Raw genomic sequence first — 22,527 nt, forward strand, 5'->3', positions numbered from 1 at the left:
CAAAGAAGGGTGACCAGGATTGTGAAGAAACTAAAAATTATGCTACATGAGGATCAATTAAAGAAAATTGTGATGTTTGCTCTAAAGAAGAAATGTAGTAGGGATATGTTATAGCAGTCAAAGTATTCAAAGGATTGTTACATGAAGAAGCAATTAGCACTTTGACTACCTAAGGATAACTTCCCCCTGAGATCTGCTCATTGACTAGTGAGGTCCTTCCAAAGGATTCCATATCTTAAGGAGTCAAAGGGACATTCATTTCATTTCCATTTCACTTTCCTGTCTTCTTCACCTCTCCACCAACTGAATTACCTCTATGTGGTTACTCTCTCTTCCCCTCCCATTCATGGTTTATCTTCTATTAGAATGTAAGCTCCTTGAGAATTAAGAATACTTTGTTTTCTTGTTTATGGATCCCATAGGCTTAGTACATTACCTGGAATTATAAGAGTATATTAAATATTTTATCTAATGACATATGTCTTTTAGGAAGAGGGTGAATGCTACAGCTATATAGAGCCCAGTTCTAGGTTTTTACTCTAACAACTGGAATTTTCAAAGAAATGGAATGGGCCATTTCATATGTTAGCAAATTGTTCTTACCTGGAAGTATTTGAGCATTTGTCAGAGATTTGTTCACCAGGAAGTAAATTGTGTTGTATGACAGAATTTGAAGATCCATCTACATTTAGGGTTCTGTGGTTCTGTGGCTCTATGAAAATTGCATTTAGAACTACAAATCTATTCATTAGAACCTTCTCAAAGAAGGATAAGCTGCCTTACAAGTTAGTCAGTTCTGCTTCACTGAGGTCTTCAAGCAGAAGTCCTGTGACTACTTGTAAGGGATATCATAAGAAAGATTCCTAGTGAGGTATGGGTTGAAACAGATAGGAATCTAAGATCTCTTCCAACTCTGAAAATCTGTGCTTCTACAGAACAAGGAAGCAAATAAATATTTTATGAGAGTTGTTAGAGCAAGGAGAAAATTTCCATCTGGGAGAAATAAAGGAGGGTTTCATGGAGCGTGTGAAAATTGAGCTAGAGCTGAATCTTTCTTGCCAGAGCCAGGCAAGTTATCTTTTCTTATAGAATCCAATGGGTATCCTGAGGGGGTAGAGAGGTATCTCTTCTCTAATCTTATCATATCTATAACACTATTAGGTGTCAGATATTAGCACTCTAGATCCATTTAACTCTCTTAACATCAATCAGCTTTTACAACAGGATATTTTCTTTGAAGATATAACAAGAGCAAAAGTTTAGACATTCTACTTCAAGACTTTGGGGCATACTATCTCAAGCTGCCTCGGTCTTTTGGGAGAGGAGTTTCCAATTTAGCTCTATCTCCATATAATATTTATTTATCCAAATTCCCATCTAAATGTAGTATCTATGCTGGATAAATCCTTTTTTCAATTGCCACAAAACTGGATCCAAATCTTTGCACCTTATTTCTTAGGACATTGATGCTGGGTAGGCTGCAAAACCAACGTGAGCTCAGACTCATTGACTCTGGAGATTTGCTCTACTAACCTTTCACAATTCATAAAGTAAGAGACCCCTTCACCTAATATGAAAAAACAAACACGGAGTCAGTCAAAGAGCCTAGACCTATATTCATGAGCTACGTATTAGCCATGTGGGGAGAGAAGTCCTAAGGTCTTTCTCTTTACAGTATTGTCTCTCAGGATGCCACTAAAAATGGAATCAAAGATTATCTATTACTCAGATTAGGCAGCTGAGCAGAATGGTCAAGTCTCTGGTCCTTTCTAAATGTCTTTACAACCAATCAAAAACCCTCCTATTCATCACATGATTAGTCAACTAGAATCAATGATGGGATATTCCAATATCTCACAAGGTACTTCCATTATTATATATTAACATAACTCTCCAAGAAGTAGACTCTCTACTCTATAGCATGTAGGGAATTTATATCAGCTAAACATGTTAATGAATTATAGATGGGGGCAAGTCTGTGTTACAATATTAATCATGAGGGTAGAGTCAAGCTAGTGGAGTGAGAATCATATTTTTGTATACCTCTCTCAACACATGTCCTCCTCAATATCCTAGCAAATATGCCAGAATGAATTTGATGGGAAAAACTAAGAAAAAGTTGTGGTGAGTCCAGCCCAAGGAAGCTTAGTAAGACAAAGAAGTTTGTAGACAGTTGGGGTTGAGGCTGGCCAAGCATGCAACCTGGTGGTAGCGGCGGCAGCAGCATCAGTGCCAGTAGGGCAGGAGGATTGATAAGGCACTAGGGGAATAGTGATAGAAATAAAAAGATTTCAGGAGACATTTGATGATTTCTTGGAGCAGAAATAGGTGCCATCTTGTAGCTCTATCAACTATTACCTTGTTTTGCATCACAGATCCAGGGTAGAGAGGAGTGGCAATGACCAAGCATGAAGCCCTAGCTTAGTACAGAGCACAAAATTAATTCTAGAAGTTTAGTTGTTTAGCTCTGAGCATAAGAGCAGAGCAGTGACTCAGTTCTAACCTTTAGCCTAGAACATAAGCCTGCTTTGGGAAAAAGCAGGGGAGAAGACCAAGGTGAAAGGGGTGTCAGCAATTCAGTCACTATGAACCTGAAGAACCTCATAGAGGCTAACTGTGATGAAGTCCAGCAACCATTTATGGAAACGGAACTAAACACAAACCAGTGGACCCAAACCTGAGTCAGAAACTTGCATAGCTCAGACCAGAATGACTGTGAACAGACCTCTCTGGATTATACCACTTTGGAAGCACTGAAAACTCACAGGCCCCCAGTCTAAGCTATAAAAGTAGCAGAAGCTAAAGGCAGATATTCCTACTTTCCCCCACTCCCCAAAGTAAACAGAACTTAACACCAACATAAAACCCAAAGTTAAAAAGTAGGTTGAAAGAATGAGCAAACAAAAAAAGGAATTTTACCATAAAAAGCTCAAACTACAAACAGAGCAGACAATGACTTGAAAACATCTATAAGCAAAGCCTCCAAAAAAAAAAATACCAATTAGGTAGAAGGCCAACAAGAATTTCAAGAAGATTGGGGACTTCTTTGATTATCAAAAAGAATGGTGGGATGCCTACTACTGGTTCAATATTTGCAGAGAGCTGTTCCCCTTCAAGTGATGAAGCTTGGTAATACAATGAGGCCCTTTCCTGCTGTTTTGTCTACCATGTTTGATGCCCACTTAAGGGATGGAGGTGTAAGAGTGCTCTCCACTATCATATAAGCTACCTATTCTTCTAGATAATTTGTATTCTCTGATAATGTCCAAGGACTATGTCTTTTCTGATCAGGGGACTGAAATCTAGTCGGCTGCAAAGGGGGTGGGGCAATATCTGCCTTGAGAGGCACCTTAGATAGTGGCACAGTTAGCCTTTACCCTTCTGGTCCCCTCTGTCCTATCCATTTTATGGCAGTGAGAGCAGCTAAGTAACCCACCCCAGAAATATGACTTTTGACTTGAACCTTGGCTGAGACTTGAGCAAATACCCAAGGAAGCTCCTAATTCATCTAAAAAAAAAAAAGAATTCCTAGAAGAGTTATAGCAAGAGCTAAAAAAATGTTTTTTAAAGAGGAAAAAACAAATAATAGTGGCAAAAATGGGAAAAGAAATGAAAGCTAACCAAGTAAGCAAGGGAAAAAAAGAAAAATTTTATAAAAGGGGCACAAAATCTTACTGAAGAACATAAATAAAAATTTTATTTTATTTATTTATTATTATTATTTTTTAAAACCCTTACCTTCCATCTTGGAGTCAATACTGTGTATTGGATCCAAGGCAGAAGAGTGGTAAGGGTAGGCAATGTGGGTCAAGTGACTTGCCCAGGGTCACACAGCTGGGAAGTGTCTGAGACCAGATTTGAACCCAGGACCTCCTGTCTCTAGGCCTGGCTCTCAATCCACTGACCCACCCAGCTGCCCCAAAAAATTTTATTTTGAAATTAGAATTGATCAAATAGAAGCTAATGAATCATCAGACCTCAAGAATAATAACGCAAAGTCAAAAGACTGAAAAGTAGAAGATGAAAGAGAGAGAATTTAAAAATGATCGGTCTACATGAAAGTGATGAACAACAATAAAAGAACATAGATATCATATTTCAAGAAACCATAAAGGAAAACTTCCTGGATATCTTAAAACCAGAGGGCAAATTAGAAATTGAAAGAGTTTACCAGGAACCTCCTGAAAGAAACCCTTAAAATGAAAACTCAGGAATTATAACAGAATTTCAGGTCAAGGAGAAAATACTACACTCAAGCAACAGAATAAAAATGACAATACTACCTAAACTGATTTACTTATTCAGTGCCATACTATTTGAACTCCCAAGGAATTTCTTTATAGAAATCTAAAAAAATAACAAAATTATTAATGGAGAACAAAAAGTCAAGAATATCAAGGTGATCAATAAAATAAAAAATTCAAGGAAAGGAGGTCTGGCAATACCAGATCTCATATTATATAGCTATAATCATCAAAACAATTTGGTACTATTTAATAAATATAAAGATTGACCAGTGTAACAGATTAGAGAAGCAAATGAGCATAGTAACCTAGTGTTTGGTAAATCCTAAAATCTCAGCTATGGGGAAAAGAATTTACTATTTCACAAAAAATGTTGGGAAAACTAGAAAATTAGTCTGGCAGAAAATTAGGCATAGACTAACACCTCACATTATATACCAAAATAAACTCCAAAGGGGTACATAAATTTGACATAAAAATTAATATGATAAGCAAATTAGTGGAGAATGGGAAAAATTGTCAGATCCGTAGGTAGAGGAAATGTTCATGACCAAACAAAAGATAGAAAGATTCATAGGAAATAAAATCAATCATTTTGATTACATAAAATTTAAGTCTTTGCATAACCAGTACTGCTAAAAAGAGAAGAAAGGTAGGACACTGGGAAGAAATCTTTGCAGCAAGTTTCTCTGATGAAGGTCTCAATATATACACAACTAAGCCAAATTTACAATAATAAGATTCCTTCCCCAATTAATAAATGGTAAAAGGATATGAATCAGCAGTTTTCAGAGAAAGACATTAAAATCATCAAGAATTATATCAATTGGGGAATTACTGAACAAGTTGTAATTTTTAATTCTGGCGGAATATTACTGTGCCATAAGAAATGGTGAATAGGTTAATTTTTTTTAATGCAAAGACCTACCTGAAATAATGAAGAATGAAATTAGTAGAACCAAGAAAACATTATATAAGCTACAGAATTAATATTTGAAGAATAACTTGTTAATGTCCACCTCTGGAGAAATAATTGATAGACAACAAAATACATTATGTATATTTGGTGGAACAGGTGATTCCTTCTATGTATGGTGTGGGGAGGAAAGGGGCAAGATAGCTATAAATAAGAAAAAGGGAGGAAAGAATCATACTACTTCCATTATTAAAATAATATTTTTTTAAAAAAGAATCCAGTATATGAAATAAAAAATATTTATTACATCCAGGTTGCTTTTTAAAAAATATAACAAATTCAACATGTTATTATCAATATTGTTTCTAAAAAGTTGTATCAAAAAATTCACCAAGTCACTAATAATTAGAGAATGCAAATTACAATAATTCCAAGGCACAGTTTCACACTGTACATTCCCTTTGATTCAGAGATACTACTATTAGGTATATACCCTAAAAAGATCAAAGAAAGAGGTGTGAAGGTAGTTAAGAAAGGAAAAATGAAGGAATGCTCATTGATTAGAGAATGTCTGAACAAGTTATAGTATACGAATATGATGAAATACTATTGTGCTGTAAGAAATCATAAAAGTGATTATTTCCGAAAAACCTGGAGAAAACTTGTATGAACTGATGCAAAGTGAACTGAGCTGAATCAGGAAAATAATGTATACAGAATATTGAAAAGATAATCAACTCTGGAAGATTTAGTAACTAATCAAGGCAATGACCACCCATTTCCACAGGAGCTCGTGAGAGTCACTTAGCATCATTATATTAACCTCAGATTTCTTATCTTCACATGATAGGGATAAAAAAAATTATACTTACCTATTTATTTCAAAGGTTAAGGAAAGCATTTTGTAAACATTAAAATTCTACATAATGGAAGTAGGAAAACATAGGGCTTGTTTGTAGGTGGTGAGTACACTATTTTGAATAGCTCAAAGATTACAAGAAATTGGAATAGTGTGACATAAGACTGCAAAGGTAGTTTAGAGGAAAAGGGAAAGGTACTGTTGGTATAATAATGACTTATCTGGTCTCCATTGCCTGGGAAAAAGTTCTGTTGCATTTTACCCTTCTTCTGGAGTTTTCCAGTACCATTAAGGGAGTTTGAGGGCATCCAGTCCACCACTGACTCAAGATCCCTCTTATTGTGTTCCTCCAACTTTAGGAGTTTCCTGAATTTAGCCACTAACAACCTGATTTGCTTTTCCGAAGGAATAGCTACTTCAAAGGTTTAATAAGAATAAATATATAATCATTTTCCCTCTTCTGCCCTGCTCTGGGAAGGAATAATTTTTCCTGTATTCCCTTAGTCTCTGGGGAAAGTTGGGTCTCTGGAGAGTTCATAGCTTCACTCAGTTCCTACATAGCATGGTCTCATCAAGTTCCAGATCCAAAGACTCCCAGGCTTGTGTCCTTGTGCCTTTGGCTTCTTAGGGCTTCCTGGCAGCAACATTGAATCTGGAAAATTAACTCCAAGGACATCAAGGCTTGAGCTCCTGGGTCCCAGGCTCTACCACTTCTGCCTAGAATTGAAAAAGAAAACACAAATGACCAAAACATTAAACTTGATTCTTGGGGCTGCAGGGCCTACAAGAGAATGGGAGAAGGTAGCCCTTCTTTCTACCAGCCTCATTCATGGTGCTTGCTGTTCGGTCATTTCAGTCATATCTGACTCTTCATGATCCAATTTGAGATGTTCTTACAAAAATGCTGGAATATTTTCCATTCCTTTCTCCAGTTCATTTTTCAGATGAGGAAACTGAGGCAAATGGGGTTAAGTGATTTGCTCAGAGTCATGTAGATAGATTTGAGACTGGATTTGCATTCAGGTCTTCCTAACTCCAGGTCTGGCAGTCTATCCTTTAAGACACTTAGCTTCTTCATTGTGGTGCCAGTACTGTGACTGAACTAGGACCTTTACCTCCTAGACACTGCTAAAGAGAATCAGCCTGTCCCTATTTAGTAGTTTTAAAAATAAAGCCTGTTCATGGTAGGGAAAACAGAATGTATTCTCCTAGAAGTAGTCCCCTTCCATCTTCTATATGGTGCTTCCATCTAAGTGATCTGAGCTCTATTATGCTGGTTTGAAAAGTTTGAATTTTATTGAGCAGATAGCAGGGAGTCATAGAAGTTTTTGAAGTGGTGTAATGATAGCACACTATTCAAGTGGAAAAAAGTGCTAGATTTGCAATTAGTACAAGCCTAAATTCAAATCCTGTTTCTAATACTCACTAGCTGTGAGATCAAAAGCAAATGATTATCTTTCTCAGAGGATTGTTGTGAAGAATTATTTTATGTAAAAGCACTGCTTGAGACTTATAACCCTGTAAAAATGTAATTTATTTCTATTTTGGTCATATCTGTTCATTAAGAATAGGAACAGGGGGCAGCTGGGTGATTCAGTGGATTGAGAGCCAGGCCTAGAGATGGGAGGTCCTAGGTTCAAATCTGACCTCAGACACTTCCCAGCTGTGTGACCCTGGGCAAGTCACTTGACCCCCATTGCCTAGCCCTTACCACTCTTCTGCCTTGGAGCCAATACACAGTATTGACTCCAAGATGGAAGGTAAGGGTTTTAAATTTAAAAAAAAAAAAAGAATACGAATCCTTTTATTTTCCCTCACTAGATTGCATGCTCTTGAGGACAGAGTCAGTCTTATTATCTTTGAATTGTTCTTAGGTTTCTATACAAATTAGCCACTTAATAGACAATTTTCGAGTTGATTAAGCAATTGAATAACCAATTTCCTTCCTTCCTTCCTTCCTTCCTTCCTTCCTTCCTTCCTTCCTTCCTTCCTTCCTTCCTTCCTTCCTTCCTTCCTTCCTTCCTTCCTTCCTTCCTTCCTTCCTTCCTTCCTTCCTTCCTTCCTTCCTTTCTTCCTTCCTTCCTTCCTTTCTTCCTTCCTTCCTCTCTACTTCTCTCTCTTCCTCTCTGGGTCCTCCTAACTACAGGCTTGGCATTCTATCCACTGTGCCACCTAGCTATCCTGAGGTCTATTACTTCCTAATCTGAACAGTTGAAGAATATAGAGAAGAGCTAATAAAATGCGCTATTTTACACGTGCAAGCCTTTCTCCAGCCCTTATTGTCTTTTACATGAATCACCAGTTATTTAGGATACCCATTACCAAGGAAAACCCTTGAGAGTGATAACAGGTTTTTCTGAGTTCAGGCTATAAAGTAAAATGATAAAAACTCAGACTTATTTAGCACTTTAAGGTTTACAAATCACTACAACTACTTTGTTATTATTATTCCCATTTTACAGATCGCCTAAGGTAAGAGAGATTGTGACTTACCTAGAGTTATGCTGTTAGTGAGTGTCTCAAGAAGGATTTTAACTCAGGTCTTCATGTCTCCAAAGCTAGAATTCTCCTCACTATACCTCCTAGATGCCCAAAATTCTAGTTTTTGATATCCCTTTTCTGTTTACTATTTTTCAGGCAACATATTTTTTGTGAAGGAAAGTTACTTGTATTGAGATAAATGATCGCAGTAGATCTCTATTTTGTTCAACAGATATTAGTTTGTTGAGGAAGTATCATGACTCATATGAAATGACTACCAGGTCAATGTTCCCATAACTACCTTTCTACACAGTTCCAGTTCTGTATTTAGCACTGCTAGATATCACCTTGCCTATCAGAACCTCAAATTTAACATGTTCAAAACCATCCTCAACACATTCCCCCAAAGCCAGTTTCCTCTCATGACTTCCTTATTTCTAATACTAGCTCCACCATTGTCCTTGTCACCCCTGCTCAAAACCTAGGACTGATCTTTGATTGCCTGACTCTTCTCCAATGAGTCACTAAATCTTGTCAATATTTCCTTTGAAATATTTCTTCATTGCTTTGCCTTTTTCCATTTTCCCTGATGTTACCTGAGTTCAGTTGCTCATTACTACCTTCCCACCTCCTCAATGCTTCCTTTTTTTTTAAACCCTTACTTTCTGTTTTAGAATCAATACTAGGTATCAGTTCCAAGGCAGAAGAGTGGTAAGAGCTGGGAAATTGGGGTTAAGTGACTTGCTCATAGTCACACAGCTAAGGAAGTATCTGAGGTTGTATTTGAAACCAGGATCTCCCATCTCCAGGCCTGGCTCTCTATCCACTGAGCTGCCCCTATAAACTACTATCATAATAATTTTTCTAAAGCACAATTTTGCCATGTTATTGATCAAGTACACTTAATAGCTGTCAATTGTTTACTATATTAAGTATAGCATTTAATATCCCCTAGGATTTAGCTGAGCTTAATTTTTTAGCTTTATCCTTCATTACTTTTTAAATTTTCTAAATTCTTTTTTACATATTTATGCAATTTTTAATAATTGTTTTCTGACATTTTGTGATCCATGTTTTTTTCCTTCCTTTTTCCTCTTTCCCCTCCCCAAGATGGCAGGTAATATGATATAGATCAGTGATGGCAAACCTTTTAGAGACCAAGTACCCAAACTGCAACCCTCATGAAGCATGTGAGACCCCCACCTTACCCCAGACAGGAGAGGGCAGGGGGTGGGTGATGGGTAAAATGACCTCAGGTACATGTGGAGAGAGGAAGGGAGTAGCCTCCTCTGGCATGCATGCCATAGGTTTGCCAACACAGATGTAGATAGTACATGCGTTATCAAATAATACATATTTCCATGTTCCATTACTTTCCTATACATATCCTATCACTAGCCAAAAAGAATTATTAGTCTCTACTAGAACACTAATGTTGCTGCGTCTGTACTTTTATTTATGTTATTCCTGTTGCCTAGGATGCCTTCTCTCTTCCTTCCAGTTGAAATATTACTCATCCATCTTTCAAGACCAGCTCAAATGTCATTTTTTTCAAATTCAAATTCAATAAATATTGAGCCTTCTCAGTCCTTTTCCTCCACATGTCAAAATTTCTCCACATCATTTATACTTGCTACTTGTGCCCTTGATCCCATTCTCTTCCTTAGCAGTTATTCCCTCTCTCATTTATCTTTAATTCTGCCCTCTTCACTGGTTTCTTTCCACCTATCTATAAGCATGATTAGGTTTCTGCAGTCTTACCCTTCTACCCTATCTTGTGAATATTTTCAATTCCCATTGCCTTCACTTTCTTACTGCCTATAGCATTCTCATACCTTGGTAAGTATGACTTTCTCCTCTGCCCTCTCTCTACTAAAACTGTTTTCTCAAAGGTTAACAATGTCCTCCTATCTGCCAATAGTAGTGGCCTTTTTACCCTATCAGGTCTTATTCTCCTGATTTTTCTGCAGAATTTGATACTGTTGAATACTTTCTCCTTCTGGACCTGTGCTGGTCCTCTGGCTCCCCTGGCACTCCTTCTACCTGCCTCATCTTTACTTTTTCTTTAACCAATCTCATAATATGGTGGATGTTTCCCACATTTCTGTCCTCAGACCTTGTCTCTTCCCTCTATATACTTTCTTTCTTGGTAAACTCACAGAATCACAAAATTAGAATGAGAAGAGATCCAAGAGGGCATCTAGAACCCCATTGTACTTTTGCATGGTTCTAAGTCATAGGAAGCCCTTTCCTTCCATCAAGCCTGAAAGGCCTCTCCAACTTCTATGGTTTTTGCCTTGCTCTTTAAGTCTGAGCAGAAGTCTAATCCTTTTATAAAACATTCTTTCAAATTGGGATGGGAAAGGTGATAAGGAAAGACAATTAACATTCATTAAGCATCTACTGTGTTGCAGGTACTGGGCTAAATACCATTTTTTAAAAGTACTTATATTTTCTCTTAGAATGGTATCATTGCCAAAGCAAAAGAGCACTAAGGGTGAGGCGATTGGGATTAAGTGACTTGCCCAGTCACACAACTAGGAAGTATGTGAGACCATATTTGAACCCCAAACCTCTCATTTCCAGGCCTGCCTCTCTTTCCACAGAGCTACCTAGCTGCCACTGTATTAAATTCTTTACAGCTATGACATCATTTGATTCTTACAACACCTGCCTAGGAGGCAGGTGTTATTTTTATTCCCATTTTACAGTTGAGGAAACTGAAGTGAATAGAGTTTATATGACTTATCTAGAGTTACACAGCTGGTAGGTATCTGAGGTTGGATTGGAATTTATGTGTCCTCTTGATTGCAGGGTCAGTATTCTAACCACTGTGCCACCTACTTGCTTAAATGATCAAAGATTAGTTTCCTATCCACACTAAATCTTCACTGCCCCAGACAAAATACCTTCAACTCCTTCAGCTGATTCTCACATGGCATCATCTCCCATCTCACTATCTTGACTGCCCTCTTCTGTTTATCTTTCAATTCATCTATGTATTTTCTAAATGAGACACCCAAAACTGAAAACTATACTCTAGATGTTATCTGACCAGAGTAGAGAGATTATAGAAAAATTATCACCTCCCTAATTCTAGACACTATAATTCTCAGTGAAACCTGGGATAGTATCAGCAACTTCAATTACTCCCACAGTTTAAACTACCACTTCTATACAGATTACATCCAAATCTGTAGTTATTCCCACTACTGGTAAACCCTCATTAGCTTTCATATGAATACTGTCATAGACAGATATTTCTATCTCCACTTTCTCCCTATTCTAGTACATCTATAACATGACTTTCTGGCCACACTCTCTCAGAACTGGGTCTCTTACACCTTCCCCAGCACCCCTCTCACCTCTATGAGAGATTTGAGGTATCTCTTTTATTTTTGTTTAATTCATTGCCTCAAGCCCCAGTCATCATTTGTTAGGGGGGCAATGACTAGTACCCTATTTCTATTTAACTATTTAACATTTGTTAGATTTTACAGAGATATTTATGAATCTGAAGGTGGTGGCCCACATCTTTAATTTCTGTTACTGGGGAAAGCCTAGTCTGGGTTGTTCTTTGAATCAGGAAGTTATGAGTTGCAGTAGTGCGAAGTTCCAAGTACATCACCAATGTGATGCCTTCAGGAGCAAAGTCACCAGGCAATCTAAGGAGGAGTGACTCAGCCAAGGTAAGAATAACTGAACACTATTTCTAGCCCAGTCAGTATTGGGACCAAACTGATATGTGGCCACTGTATTTCCTATGTGGACCCCAGAGAGATCTTGTCTCAAAACCAAAACAACAACAATATAACCCAAAGGTATATTTACTTAACAAATGGGCTCCCTCCAAAAAAACAATCCTGAGAACCCTGATAACATACAGACATTTCCCTCTTCATCTAGAGGCCATTGTTACAGTTTGATCTGAAGAGAGAAGGAATAAGGATGAGACTCAAAATTTGGTTTAGTTCCTACATAGCAATGGTCCAAGTAAGTTCGAGTCAAAAGTCATAAAGTTACTGACTTCTGCTAGTCTGGTGTCCCAGAGCTTTTCTCCTCAGGGTGTAGATGCTGAGCTGGCTAAAATACCTGGTCTAGATTCCTGGGATCCCAGACTCCCATGGCTCATGCTACTAACCCAGATCAGAGATTAGTGAAAATACATATGTGCTCTTTCTAACACTGACTGACTCAATGTCTTGGCTTGACCAGATGGAACCATAATGATCTGATGTCCTAGTTTTAGTTAATCTTTTATCCAATGAGTAAAGCTTTCATACCATGAACGTTCTTCACCACTATTTTTATTGTTTTTAATTTTGTGGTTTTAAAGAGGGGATATTACTCTAAAGAAACACAAAAAAGTCATAGTTCTTAAAGAGCACACTTCAATGACATTTACAGATATTGTAGTAGCTATTGCTGTGTGATAGTGATGTGTTTCAGGGATTTTTCAAGCCTATAAAAAAATGGAATCATTTGCACTGAAGTGCAAAGGAATGTTCAGTTAAAAACTAAAAACAACACAAAGAACTGGCATAATATTTCTGTAGAAGAGCCAAAATAATTATGAGAAAACTAGCAAGGACCTTCAGAGGAACCTGACAGCTGGAGCAACTGATTCCTTTAAAGTGCAGTATAGGTTTATTCAGGTTGAAAGAACAATAAGAAGTAAAAAAATACAAACTCATAAGTATTGGTATGAAAAAAAAGTACTTGTCATGAGAAAGACAACACAAAGATTAAAATACTAAAGATTTGGAAGAGGTAATTTTTACTTTAAAAATTTATTTGTAAAAAAGCCCTTACCATCTGTCTTAGAATCAATAATATGTATTGGTTCCAAGGCAAAAGAATAGTTAGTGCTAGGCAACTGGGGTTAAGAGATTTTCCTGGGGTCACATAGTTAGGATGTGTCTGAGGCCAGAGGAGAACTCAGGACCTCCCACCTGTCTCTTAATTCACTAAGCCACCTTGTTGCGAAAGAAATTTATTTTTTCAATCAAAGTCATACCAAAAGCATTGTTAGAAGGAGTCCAGGTGAGTTTGTAATATCTAGGCATTTTCATCAGTTCATAAAACTGATTGACAAACCTTAAAGGAATGTTTCAGGGATTTCATATTTCTTGTGAAATTGTAACTATTGTCTACATTGGGGTAATGACAAATTCTGGTAAGTAAATGGATATCCTGAAAAGCAGAAATATTCTCCAAATTACAAAAATTCCCAAACTGATATGGAAAACTACAACATGACCTTGCATCCTGCCATATGTTATGAAAAGTTAAGAAATTCATCCAAGAGATGGAGATAAACATATTTAAGCGATTTGGGAACTTGTCTAACTTAAACTTTATTAAAAATTTATCAGTCAACAACAACAACAACAACAACTCTACACTTATAATAATCAAGGGTAAATTATGGAAAATTAACTACTTATCAAAAGCAATCTTATTGTTCAGTGTGATAAAGGTATGGTATGGTTTCATGTGTTAAAATCTTATAACTCAATACCAAGCAGTATAAAACAAATTACTGAAGTACAGGGAGATATTTCATATTAAAAGTTTTTAAGGATATAAAAAATTATAAGGTTTTATTTCATAATAACTAATAGCTAGTATTTATATATTGCTTTAAGATTTATAAAGCACATTATAAATATTATCTCATTTTAATCCTCACAACAAACCTAGGAGGCTGGAGCTATTATTACCTTCATTTTATGAGGTGGACAAAGTTGTTACTTTCTCATGCTCACTGAGACTAGTTTTAAACTCAAGTCTTCCTGACTCCAGATACAGCAGCCTTCTTTGTATTTATTGCATCACTAGCTGCCTCTAGTCAAGAAATGTAATTATTTTATTTAATTCTAGTCAATTTATATAATACTGCATGTGGAAAACAGTTGCTATTACCAGTGAAGGTGGTAGTGGGAGATTTGAAAATATTTGATTGCATGATGTTCAAGTGAGTATCAGGTAGCTAGGTGGCATAATGGGTAGTGTTGGACCTGGAGTAAAGTTCAAATCTGGCCTCAGATATTTACTAGTTGTATAACCCTGGACAAGTCACTTAACCTTGGTAGCCTCAGTTTCTTTATCTGTAAAATGAGCTGGAGAAGGAAATGGCAAACCACTGCTAGTATCTTTGCCAAGAAAACCCCCAAAGAGATTATGAATAGTTGGACATGACTGAAAAATGAATAAAGAACAAGTCAGTATCATAGAGTGATAATCTAAAGAGAAGACACTATGAGAATCAAGTTCCAAATCTTTGTTTGTATTTGCCTAAATTTTTACATCTAAAGCTGGTTTTAAAATGATATGTTGTGGGTTTTAAAAATAAAGTGCTTTACTTAAAAATATCCTTTGAGGATATAGTAATGTGGTAAATATAACATATATAAACTAACTATACATAATCATTAAAAGGATCTCAGATTTGAAAGGGAACTTAAAAGTTGTCTAGTCCAGTCTATTTCTTAGAAGAATCCTTTTTATAATATATCCCACAAGTAGTCACCCAATTATGAAGGTTATATGAAAGCTAATTAGTATGAGGTTTCCATATACAAAAGTAGCAAGCAAATGACCTTAGAGTAAATCACCTCCTGTTGAGGCTGTGTTTTGAATGACAGGTTTCAAGTTGATGGCAAGATTGTATCTTAATTTCCTCAAAAATTCCCAGAATAAAAAAGCTTCTTCATTAATACATTTCTAATAAAAAGTTACTACCATTCTTTAAAATCAATTACTAAAAAGTAATAAAGCTAGAAATAAAGAAAGTCATATGGTTATTACACTTTCCATGCTTGTAATCCCAGCTACCAGGAAGCCTGAGGCTGGCAAATCTTCAGAGTGAATGTTCAGAGATGTAGTAGGCTATGCTGATTGGGTGTCTTCTCTAAATTCAGCATCGATGTGGTGGTCCCATCATATCAGAGGGCAGACCAGCTCAAGTCAAAAGTGGAGCAGGTCAAAGTCCTTGTGATCATGGGTCCATGAATAGTCTCTGCACTTCCAGCCTAGGTGAGATGCAGAGACACTGTCATAAAACAGCAACAACAACAACATTTTTTAAAAAAAGAGTACCATCTTGCTCTTCATGCTAATGCACATTTTAAAGAATGCCGGCAGACTCTTTGTCTCAAAATTTACAACTTTTTTTTCCTGTTTACATGAATTTCCTTGTCGTTATTCTCTGAATTGTGTCCCCTACAAATATTTATGGTGGTCCTCATTATCTTGCTTGCCTTACTTTTCCCCTGTCTTTGTACATCGAATTTGCCATATATTTCTAGTGTAAGAGAATGGCAATTAACAAAAATGTTAGAGTAAGAGGGAATGGGTAGTAAGATTGAGAAATTATGGTGGTGTGAGTAAAATTAGAGCAATTTCCCAAGAGTCAAATGCACATTTTATGTAGACAGTTATAATACATTAGATACAACATATAAATAATTATGCAACTGTGTAATATATTCCCCTCTATTTCATATACCTTGATGTAGGTCTTTGAGAAGATTATTCTGGAGACTATTGCTTCAAGAATATCCAAATTGCCTTTAATTTTAATCATTGTCACCTTTTTGAATATAGCATTTTCATAATTCCTTTTATAATAAGTAGAATCTTTTTTGTTTAAAATTCTGTGTCCTCTAAAGGTTCTTTAAATATGTACAGTTCCTTAATATGTTTGTAAAGATTATGTCACACATGGCCCCCAAGACCTCTGGCTGACATAGACCAGGTTTATTCCTGGTAGCTTGATGTGAAAGGGACTATTTCTTTCCTTGGCTTATTGCCGTCACCTAGATAGAGTACTCCAGGAAAATTTCTAAATATAATTAGGGTATGGCTTGTGTATAAGTTTTCCCAAATATGAGTAACTCCCCATCCCCTGCCAACTTCCACATGTGCATGCTGGGTATTAAATGAATATCAGATCTGTGACAATCTTTATCTTAACCCTAGAGAAAATACAAAGAACCTACAGAAACCTATGAACAGATAGGGAAACACATAGCACTCAAATAGCCAATTCCCAGAAAGGAAATTAACTTGGAGTTGCTCTCTGGGCAAAACTCTGACATTCCAGTAAAATCTTCTATTCCATAGCATCCTATACAATCTGTTCCAGAATCATGGTGCCACCCTGTGGCTTAGACTCTCCCTGGAAGGTAAACATTCTTTGGGGACTACAGAACAAGTAATGCCTTTTTTGTCAGACTGGCACTATTTGAATTATTTACAGAATTTTCTCTCCAAGTAGAATACTGCACAGTAATTATGTGGCCTTTCTTCTTCTTTCTCTAAGGGACATATTACTTCAGAAAACTTGTTTCTCCAGAACTCTCAAAGTTGGAGTTATTCACAAACCATTTCCACAAAGTTGAAATCTCCTCTGGGGCTAAGTGGGTAGGTACACACTGCTGTTTTTGCATTTGCTTTTGCAGGAAACCTTTCAATGCCCTTATTGCTACCATCTGTTAAGCCTGGAAAGGATTCCTGCTCTCAAGCAATGTGTAAACACATGTCCACCACTGCCATGTACTTCTGCAACAAGTCATCATCAGCTGCTTCTAAGCAGGACTGGGAGAATTTGTTGAATCTGAGGGGTGATATGATCAGAGCTGTCTTCTGGGAAGATCAGTTTGACAACTGAGGATAGGTTGGCGTGGGGAGATGCCTGAGCTAGAGACACCAACCAATAGACTCCAAGGGTCCAGGAATGAGGTGATGAGGACCTGCACTAGGGTGGCGGTAATGTCAGTGAAAAGAAAGGAAGGTATACTTTCCTCAACATTTCTTTTGTGTATCCCATTCTCTCTTCTCACAGAGTGGGTGTGTATGGGGTATTGTGGGAGCATTAGTGCATCTGGTGTGAGTGCTTGCCAAACTCTTTTCATGGCTGTTCATCTACCTTTGGTGATCACCTTTCACCCAACTCTCACTTGTGACTCCAAGAAGCTGTAGCATGTTTAGTGGCCATACTCCCATAAAGCCATCTTGGTGGATGGGCTAAACCATGTTGTGGGGAACTGACAGGCCTCAAACCTCCTGGTGTCTACCTCAAACATGCTAATAGTTCCCCTGGTGGAATGGGCAGGTGAGAACAATTTAGTTGCAATGACCATGGAGGTGGCTAAAGCAGGTACTGTGGAATGCTTAAAGCTTTGTGAGACACTGAAGATGCCAAGGTCGCCCACTACATCCTGAGCCATCACTGATTATCTTAACTTTTGCCTTGGCAGGGAACTTTGATGAAACTGGAAGAGAGAGAGGAGGCTGATAACTTTGTGTGACTGCCTCATGTAAATTCAATGTATGTCAAGTAATCACCCTATGATATCACTGGGCCCTCTTTGAAAATGAAGGAGGAACAACATCTTACAGAAATGCCACCCTAGTGAGACAGTTGTCATTTCTAACCTGCATTATTACAAAAGCCTTCTAACTAATCTCCCTGCCTCAAGTTTCTCTCCTCTCTAGTACATACTTCATTCAACTGTCAAGGTGGTTTTCCTAAATTAAAAATCATACCCCATATGTTCCATGTACTCTGCACTCACCCCAATGAGTTCCAGTGACTCCATATTATCTCTAGATTAAAATAGAAACTTTTCCATCTGTCATTTAAAGTTCTTCATGATCTTAGCCCTTTCCTATTTACCTTTACAATGCTTATTATATTAATACTTATATTATACCAATACTTCCCTTCGCCCACTCTACTAGTCAGATATTTTGGCCTACTTACTGTTCCTGTAACACTATGGTCTATCTCCTATTTTTTGCCTTCGTACTCATTGTCTCTCTTAGATGACCTAACTCCTGACCTCCTCTTAGCTTCCCTGGATTCCTTCTGGCAACTCAAATCCCACCTTCTGCAGAAAATCTTTCCTAATCTTATAATGTACTTCTTTCATATTACCTTCCATGTACACATTATATATCTTGCATATACTAGTTATTTGTGACTTGTCTGACTCATTAAAATGTAAAGCATCTTGGTGGCAGAAATTGATGTATCCCTTACACTTAGTACAGTGTTTGTCACATAATAAACAATTGATAAATTAGGATTTGTGGCATGGTTGATTGACTGACTTACTGAGGTCAGAGACTGTCTCACTTTTATCTTTGTATTGTCCATGTGGAAATCTAGAAGTCCCCAGTTTATTTGGTTGAGATGTAGAAACCCCAGGTTTTGACCTTGTCACAGGAGAGGTTTCCCCCTGAGGGAAGGTCCCACTTCACCAGACAATAGACATCCACTTCAACTTTGGGGCAGTAGGTAGCGTGTCAGTCTCGCAAGCTGAAGATCCCAGTTCGATCCTTGGAAGAAGGGTGTGATATACTGGGAAAGGCTTCTGGAGACAAAAGAGCTACTTAACTTCGGTTGGGGTCTACCTCCCACCTGAAGTGGATGACCATTGTCTGGTGAAGTGGGACCTTCCCTCAGGGGGAAACCTCTCCTGTGACAAGGTCAAAACCTGGGGTTACTAGCTCCCAACCAAATAAACTGGGGACTTCTAGATTTCCACATTGGCAGTATCTATGCACAGCACCTGGTACAGAGTTGACACAACAAATATTTGTCAATTTACTGACTACCTTGAACATAGGATATTATTTGAAGGCAACTCCATGGAATTTGAGCATGCTCACTAGAACCCTACTGATAGGATTTTAGAGTCTAGGACTGCCACCTTTTAGTTGGCTGACTAAGAATCAGCTTCCCCTACTTTAGTTTTTGAGGAAATAAAAATCATTTTCAATATTAATCATTCATATGTAAGGGTCTAGGTCTACTGAATCATCAATCAATCATTCCACCCTCTTCTTAAATTAAGTACCTTACCAGGTAGGAATATCCCTAGTCACTCAATCAATCAGTCATTTAGTTTTCAACTAGGAGAGAGAAATCCTTGAAAACCAATGTGATAAAACATTCCATAGAAGATATGTTGGCACTGGCTGTGGAGACTTGGTCATACTCTCTTTATGTCTTTTATGAAATAGCAAGTCAGTTCAGAACAGGAAGATTCCAGTGGCTAGCCAGTGAATGATGGAAGCATTTTCTTTTTTTTTTTTTTTAATCCTTACCTTCTGCCACAATACTGTGTATTGGCTCCAAGGCAGAAGAGTGGTAAGGGTTAGGCAATGGGGGTCAAGTGACTTGCCCAGGGTCACATAGCTGGGAAGTGTCTGAGGCCACATTTGAATGTAGGACCTCCCATCTCTAGGCCTGGCTCTCAATCCACTGAGCCACCCAGCTGCCCCCAATGGAAGCATTTTCAACCAAGACCCTGAGAGAAATTCTTTTAGGGGTAGGAAGAGGAGATAATAAACCCCTGTCTTTCCCTTCCCCTCACCTTGAACAGAATGAGATTTTGTGAATTTCAGGGGATTGGAGGATTGAATTTTTTACTGAGGTCCTACAAGTAAACCATGGAACAGTAAACTCTAACATTTTGTCCACTTTTCTCTCAACTCAATGTACTTGTGGGAGTTGGAGATTTGGGGGGGGGAGAATGTTTTATATCAACCATCCATTCTTATTTTTTCATACTTTTTCTGAATTTTTTATGTATTAATAGAATTTATCCACAAGTGTCTCAGCCTCTTCCCATCTTCTCTGCATCACAGAAAGTATCATTTGAGAGACCAGCATGTTCATATAAATTAAGTCTTTCATGTTTCCACCTTTCAGTTCACTTTTTTTGAGGTAACATTCACACTTTATTCTTCCAGTATTAATTCTATAGCTGTGTATGTATCTTTTCTCTTGGTTCTACTCATTTCACTGTTCATTATCCTATATAATTCTTCCCAAGGTTTTTAAAAAAAATTAATCTGCTCATTGTTTCTCATGGTACTGAAGTGTTCCATTACAATCATATACAATATGTTTAGCCATTCCCCAATTGATGGGCATCCTTTCAATTTCCAATTCTTTGCCATAACAAAAAGAGCTGCTATATATATTTTGGAACATATAGGTTCTCCTCTTTTCCTCTTGATCTTTTTGGGAAACAGACTGAACACTAATATTACTGGGTTTAAGGGTATACAGAGTTTATAACTCTCTGAGTATAATTCCAAATTACTCTACAAAATGGCTGAATCAGTTCACAGCTCCACCAACACTGTATTAGTGTCCCCATTTTTTTAGATCTCCTCTAACATTTGTCATTTTGCCCTTTCATCATTCCAGCCAATCTGATGAGTGCCTTCTCAAAATTGTTTTGGTTTGCATTTCTCTAATCGGTAGTGATTTAAGGCATTCTTTCATATACCAATATATGGCTTTGATTTCTTAATCTCAAAATTGTCTATTCATATACCCTGCCCATCCATCATTTGTGGGGATGGCTCCCATGCCTACAAGTTTGACAAAGTTTTCCACATATTTTAGACACAAGTACCTCTAACCAAGAGGCTATCTATAAACATTTTTACCTAATTTTGTGTTTTCCTTCTATTCTTGGCAACATTTATTTTATTTGTACAAAACTCTTTCAATTTAATGCACTCAAATTTATCCATTTTATATTTCACAATGTTCTCAATTTCTTGTTGCCTCATAAATTCCTCTCCTTTCCATAAATCTGATAGGTAATATGTTCTTTATTCTTCTAATTTACTTATGATATCTTTTTATGTCCAGATCATGTATCTATTTTGAACTTATATGCATTCTTACTATACCATCTTTGTAAAATGCCCCTTTCTAAAGCCCAGTTTTGTCTGGCTAACTAATTTATGTTGGCTGATAATTATCAACAAGAAGCACTAATGTGTGTTCATGAGCTATAAGCATTAGAAATATATCCTACCCCCCAACCTCTTATATTCTCCTAGAAAACTCTGAGGGGAAAAGTAACAGCAGCCCTTTTAGGAACAAGCTTACCATTGTAATTGGAGGTTGGGAGAATATCTCCAAGGCATGTCATTTCTACCTCCTGGCTTCTCTGGATTCATTCAGATCATGTTGTCTCCCCCAAGATTATGAGCTCCTTGACAACAGGGACAGTTATTATTAAAATTTTTATTTATTATGTTTATTTTTAAATTTATTATTTTTTAAAATCTACAATGCTTAGTGCAGTATCTAGCACATGGTAGCCACTTAATGCTTGATGAATTGATTCCTTGACTTAATCCTGGAACAGGCATACTAGACAGCATAGTGAAAGCTGAGTGGGACATTAGAGAGGTAGGGTGAAGTGGTTAGGAATACAGGGGTAGCTAGTTGGGGATGGAAAGTGTGATTTACACATTGATAGCTAAATGTTCCAAATCACTGGAATGGGGTGAGAATGAGATTTTGTTAATCCCAGTGGAAGAGTGAGTTTAAAGAGCCTATATAAAGGTTGTTGAAGAGAGGCCTATTGAGGGAGACATATTATTTGTCTATTAAAGGACCTTCTTTGAGATTTGAAATTATAGCAGATGGTGGTATTGTGCCCGGTGCAACCTATGAAAGTCCACCTCACAGGAAAGAGCATGTGGTGGAGTACACCCCCTACTTTGGAGAAATTCTTGGGAGGCAGAGAGCAGGAGGTAGCAGAAAAAATTACATCTTTGAGGGCAGTCTGAGTGCTGAGGAAAGAGCAGGAAACTATAGTCTTGATTCCTCCTAGTCTCACAGCTAGAGTTAGTCTTGGGGCAGGGCCCTATGGAAGACCAAATGTGGCATGTGGCGGTGGGGGGGGAGGTAATTTTGGAGAGGAAGCTTAAGGGAGTTTTAGAGAAGTTTACATTTATTAGATGAATGCAATACAAACTGGGGTGTAATAATCAAAAAAGGATGTTTTGTTGTTTTGTCCCATTTTAGGGAGTGGGAGTGGGGCCTTAGGATGGTAGATGGAAATGCCCTTTCTAATAACAATTGTAGCATCAACTAGATTATTGTTCCCAGAGCAAAAGTAAGAGGTCTGAAGTGGGAGGTGATGGTACCCCCAGGAGGTAGGAAGTTGGCAAGTTGCCTGTGCCGATTAGGTTTTGTATCA

General features: G+C 37.5%; 1 long non-coding RNA gene across 1 annotated transcript; it reads right to left on the reverse strand.

The window, feature by feature from the left end:
- Positions 1-5,445: 5,445 nt before the first annotated feature.
- Positions 5,446-21,625, reverse strand: LOC103106095 (uncharacterized). The gene is made up of 3 exons (XR_464393.3): positions 21,426-21,625; positions 15,311-15,534; positions 5,446-6,736 (listed from the first exon to the last, which is right to left on the reverse strand). It is a non-coding gene; the product is annotated as an uncharacterized LOC103106095 (long non-coding RNA).
- Between the last annotated feature and the right edge of the window lie 902 nt (positions 21,626-22,527).

The sequence above is a fragment of the Monodelphis domestica genome, chromosome 3, assembly GCF_027887165.1.
Source record: "Monodelphis domestica isolate mMonDom1 chromosome 3, mMonDom1.pri, whole genome shotgun sequence".
Classification (NCBI taxonomy): Eukaryota; Metazoa; Chordata; class Mammalia; order Didelphimorphia; family Didelphidae; genus Monodelphis; species Monodelphis domestica.